This window comes from Carlito syrichta, unplaced genomic scaffold, assembly GCF_000164805.1.
Source record: "Carlito syrichta isolate Samal-C Ts95f unplaced genomic scaffold, Tarsius_syrichta-2.0.1 Scaffold302087, whole genome shotgun sequence".
NCBI classification, from domain to species: Eukaryota; Metazoa; Chordata; class Mammalia; order Primates; family Tarsiidae; genus Carlito; species Carlito syrichta.
Genome location: NW_007246183.1, coordinates 463828 through 469439, shown reverse-complemented (window position 1 = coordinate 469439; position 5612 = coordinate 463828). Strand labels below are relative to the sequence as shown.

At 41.6% G+C, this 5612-nt stretch overlaps 1 protein-coding gene across 1 annotated transcript in view; it reads right to left on the bottom strand.

Annotated features, from left to right (window-relative positions):
* REEP3 (receptor accessory protein 3) overlaps window positions 1–5612 on the bottom strand; it is an 81596-nt gene that overhangs the window by 45414 nt on the left and 30570 nt on the right. The window lies entirely within an intron of this gene.

Genomic DNA, 5612 nt, shown 5'->3' with positions numbered 1-5612 from the left:
GGCCACCGCAGCCTCGACCTGCTGGGCTCCGGTGATCCTTCCGCCTCAGCCTTCCAAGTAGCTGGAACTATAGGCATGTGCTACCATGCCCGGCTAATTTTTTGATTTATTGTAGAGATGAGGTCTCGCCAAGTTGCCCAGGCAGGCCTCGAATCTGCGGGCTCAGGTTATCCACTCACCTCAGCCTCCCCAAGGCGCGGGATTACAGGCTGAGCCACTGAGCCTGGCTTGTTTTGTTTTGGGGTCATAAACGTAGTACCAAGATTCATCTCTGGTTATGATTGGAAAAAAAAAATCTGGGCTAACCTCCAATTGCTCTTTCAAAGTACGGCATGCAGCCAAGTGATGGTCTCTTTGTTCAGGCATGAGCAAGTGAGGCATACATTTTGCTAAAACTCGTTTCATGCCCAAATTTTCAGATTAAATTCCCTGATAGGAACTCCACAACACCTCAGTCAACTTCACAAGTTCATCAATTGATGGCGGTCTTCTAAGATGGCTTGACAAATTCTTACTACATTTTCTTCAGTCTGACTGGTGGAAGGACGCCTGGAATGAGGTTGATCATCAGTCAATATTTTACCTCATTTAAAATGAGAAAACCATACATAAACTTATGTTTTACTTAGAGCAGCATCTTTGTAAGCTGTCTGTAGCTTAACAACCATTTCTGCCTTATTATTCCATAGCAGAAAACAAAATTTCAGCCGGGCTCGGTGGCTCAGCCTGTAATCCCACGCCTTTGGGAAGCTAAGGTGAGTGAATGGCCTGAGCCCGCAGGTTCTGACCCACCTGGGCAGGTGAGACCTCATCTCTACAATAAATAAAAAAAAATTAGCCGGGTGTGGTAGCACGTGCCTGTAGTTCCAGCTACTTGGGAGGCTGAAGCGGAAGGATCGCCGGAGCCCAGGAGGTCAAGGCTGCGTTGGCCGGGAGCGGCCACTGCACTCTAGTCTGGGCGACAGTGAGACTCCAACTCAAAAAAAAAAAAAGAAAACAAAATTTCACTGCCACACATTATTCCTGTAAATCACCCATCATGAAATGGGCGAATGTGTTGAAAAAATCTCCTCCCCAAAATTCAGTGAAATTGAACGCAGCCTCTCACAACAATGCTAGCTGGTATACTGATGCTGATGGGTTCCTCGAACACTTACCTAGAGGTGGACACCTATACAACAAGGAGCCTGCCCTCCAAAAGATAATTTTTTTGGGGGGAGGAATTCCTTCTCATATAACTACTAATATCTCATTAAAAGTTAGATTATATATGAAGGGAGACCCACAAAAAGCTGGAATTTATTAATTAAAAAATGTGTACTATTCTTACATGCTTAAACTTCAGTTTAAACAAGTGAACATGTTCACTTCTTACATGTTTAAACTTCACCTTCAAAAAGTACTCTCCATTTGATGCAATACACCTATCAAGATGCTTTTCCCACTGCTCAAAACAGTTTTTGAACTCGTCAATTTTGATGCCTTTTAGTGTTCCTGCCATTTTTTGTTTCACTTCTTCCAATGGGCAAAACATTTCCCTTTGAGGACTTTTTTCATCTGAGGAAACAAAAAGAGTCACTCAGGGCAAGATCGGGTGAATAGGGAGGGTGGGGTGTGGGGACATGCCATTTTTGGTCAAAAACTGCTGAACACTCAGTGCAATGTGGGCAAGTGCACTGTCATGTGGAAGAAACAGACACCTGTTTGCCACAACTTGTGATGTTTCTTCTGCAAATCGTGATATACACCTTCTCCAAACTTTCAGATAAAAACTTCGGTTGACTATTTGAACCAAAGGAAAAAAATTCTGAGTTTACTACATGGGGCCTGCCCTCCAAAAGATAATTCTGGGTTTTTTTTGGGGGGGAAGTCCCCACTTCATATTATTCACTGCCTTGTATAAATGAAATTTCTTCAATTCCAAAAGAAAGCCTTTCCTAATTATCCCTACTGTCTCCAAAGGCCATACATAACGTTTGTGTCCTGTACTTTTTCTTACTAGCCTATCTGTGTGGTTGGTTTATGCAACACCTGCCTCTGCCATTTGACTATAACAAATAGGAACCCAAATTGCCTTGTTCATCATCATATTCCCGGCATCTAGTACCCGTGCCTATAAAGCAAGCACAGAAGACAGCTTCTACTGAACTACTTCTTACATTTTTTTTTTTTTTGAGTTGGAGTCTCACTCTGTCACCCAGACTGGAGTGCAGAGGCCGCTCCCGGTCACTGCAGCCTCGACCTGCTGGGCTCCAGCGATCCTTCCATCTCAGCCCTCCGAGTAGCCGGAATTACAGGCATGTGCTACCATGCCCAGCTGATTTTTTGATTTATTGTAGAGATGAGGTCTCGCTGCCCAGGCGGGTCTCGAACCCACGGGCTCAGGCAATCCACTCACCTCAGCCTCCCAAAGGCGCGGGATTACAGGCTGAGCCACCGAGCCCGGCTACTTCTTACATTTTAAGACCTGAATTGATACAAGATTCCAACAAGTAATTCTGAACTGTGAGCAACAGTTTGTCACATACCAAATAGTCTATTTTGTCAAAGTTGTTTTCTTTGTTTACAGGGATTAAACAACTTTCCAACTTATCGTAATTACAGATTCTTTGAATCATAAAGCTATTCATGTTAGTCTTAAATAAATAAAAAATTACATATGCCTAATGATTTCAATTATAACTACACTAAGTAAATCCAGAGCATAACATGCTAAAATGTGCTTCACTGGAAAAAAAAAAAATCTTTGCTGAGTCTAAAAAAAATTAAACGGTTGAATTTCAGACCACCCAAAGAGAACTTTATTTTCTGACCACTATTAGTTATCCACTCAAGTCAATTCACCCAAAACATTCATTCTATACCACACTTCAGAGAGACCACAGAGAGATCCTCTGATATAGAATTCTTTAGGAACAGTACAGAGTTGAAAAGATTTTTCCTGTTTCATTAACATTATGCAATAATTTGGTTACTTCATAATGATTTTTTCCCCATTAAAAACAAAGAGGAACAAAATGTGAGAAATCAAGTAGAAAAACTACCTCTTTTATCCAACCCAGATGGCTTAGTTATGGGATTTTTCTCAGAGCTGTGCCAAGTTAGAGGCATGGTTCGAAATAAGCTTTTTGAAGTTAAATCCAAAGCGAATAGACTGTGGCTGAAAATAGTTTAAAAAAAAAATTTTTTTTCAAAGATGGGACATGGATTGGGGGGTGAATATGTTGATTTGGGCTTCCTCAATTTTCAGATCGTCTTCCCTCACTGCCCCATCTGAGCACATTTTAGTTTTCTGCAGCTCCCCAGGACTCAGATTAGGAGCTACACTTTCAGATTCAGAACTGGCAACAACTTTGTTTACCTGCAGTTTCTAATTATCACTGCCAAAGACCTCACAGTTGCTCTGAAGGAGAAAGTCTCACATTATATAAATATATCTGGTGTAAAAGTGAATTAAAATGGGGCAGATTGTAAACAGAAATGGATACCTCTGCCATTGGTCTTCCCCAGTGATCTTGAATCACAGCAGCCCCATATATCTCATCTCTGCTCTCAATAGAGTTTGAGAAACTTGAGAGAAGGGAAAGTACAGGAATGTTTAAAAACTAGATGATAATTAAAAGAGGTGTTGAAAAGAAGATGCAAAAGACAGGAACTGCTTAAGGGAACTGTTCCTAGGAGCAGAATTTAGGAAGGAATGACTTTTTAGTCCCAAAATAACTTTCTCCATCCACACTGGCTGAGAACTCACACTTAACTTTTTACATTAAAGCCTTATTGATTTATTTGGATAATAAGCATTAGACCATAAAGAATTTTATGTGGGAAAGAGACCATCCAGATAGAGAGGAGGAAACTGAGATTCATGGCCATCCTACTGGCTATCCTAGCTTTCATCCTAAACTGCCACCCTATTTTCTTCTTTCACTTGGTGTTCCCAAAGTCCTGGCCCATTACATTTTTTATTTGAGGCACTCCCAGGAGATGGCACCACTTCTTAGGTACATAGGTTCTCTAGTTCCTAACTTCACATAGTTGGTTCCATCTTGCTACTTCTATAAGTGCATTAACCTAGCCACTAAAGATATGCTTCATTCTCCAGGTGACTGGCAAGGCTACAGCTGAGGCAGTATATAAGAAATTTCAACCAGGCACAGTGGTTCATGTCTGTGATCTCAGCACCTTGGGAGCTGAGGCAGGAGGATTGCTTGAGCCCAGAAGTTTGAGACTAGCCTAGGCAACATAGTGAAACACTGTTTCTATAAAAATAAAAAATTATCTGAGCATGGTGTGTGCCTGTAGTCCCAGCTATTTAGGAGGCTAAGGTGGGAGGACTGATTGAGCCCAGGAGTGGAGACTGTGGTGAACCATGATTGTGCCACTGCAATCTAGCCTGAGACTGAGATCGCAACTCAAAAAAAGTTCATTTTTTATGTAAGATACTACCCCCAAACACAGTTGTAGTTTTAAACATACAAAGGCTCAACAGAATACTTTAAAAAAAACAGAAAGTATTCAAATGGCAAGATTCAGCTCTTACTAGGACCACATGGCCTTTCTGAGAAAACAAAGACTGACAAGAAAAACAAAAAACAAAAAACAAAACCCTGGAAGAATAAATCTCCATCATGACTGAGAACAAATCTGGTGTTATCAAATTACTTCTCTTTAAAAGCACTATGCAATCAACCACACAGAGAGAAGGTTCATATTTGGGTAAGTGCAGGGGAGGGGGGCAAGTAACCAAGAACAGAATATAGGGTACTTGAGGTGAGGAAAGACTGTCTGGGTGTTACAGTGCAGGCCCAGTGGAAACAGTGAGAGGAACAGAGGCTGCAGAGTGGTGCTGACAGAAGGCCAGATGACTCTAAAAGGAAACTTCATTGACAAAGTCATTCTGTCTAGGACCAGTCATAAAAGATGGAAACGAGGAAGAAATCCCACTTGGTATCCTTACTTTCCTGGTTGTAATATATAGCTAATTTAGTTAGAATACTATTTTTCTATAATATATCCCAAGTTGTCAATCAATTTATGTAAGACTTTTCTAAAACAAGTTATTTGTTATTTAGTGCCAGTCTGCCTACATAAACTCTTTTTTTTTGAGTTGGAGTCTCACTCTGTCGCCCAGACTGGAGTGCAGTGGCTGCTCCCGGCCACCGCAGCCTCGACCTGCTGGGCTCTGGCGATCCTTCCGCCTCAGCCTTCCAAGTAGCTTTTTTTTTTTTTTTTTTTAAAGTACACAGTGTGGTAAAGGGTTTTGGTGCAGGGCTGCCTGAGTGCCACAATAAAATAAGAGACCGCTTAACCAATAGCTTTCAACTTGGCTGTGGGGATTACAGATAATTACATAGATTCCTAGGCTCCATCATCACAAGGGGCAGAGAGAGGGCAGGCAGGCACTTTACAAGGCAAGTTCCACAAGTGGTTTTGATGTGTAACCAGAATTGAGCTATTTGAACTGTGGTTTATAGACCAGTAGCATTGGCTTCACCTGGAAGCCTGTTAGAAATGCAGAATCTCAAGCCCAGGCCAGACCTACTAAATCAGAATCTGAACTTTTAACAAAAATCCCTGGGGGATTCATATACTCATAAAATATTGAGGGGGGG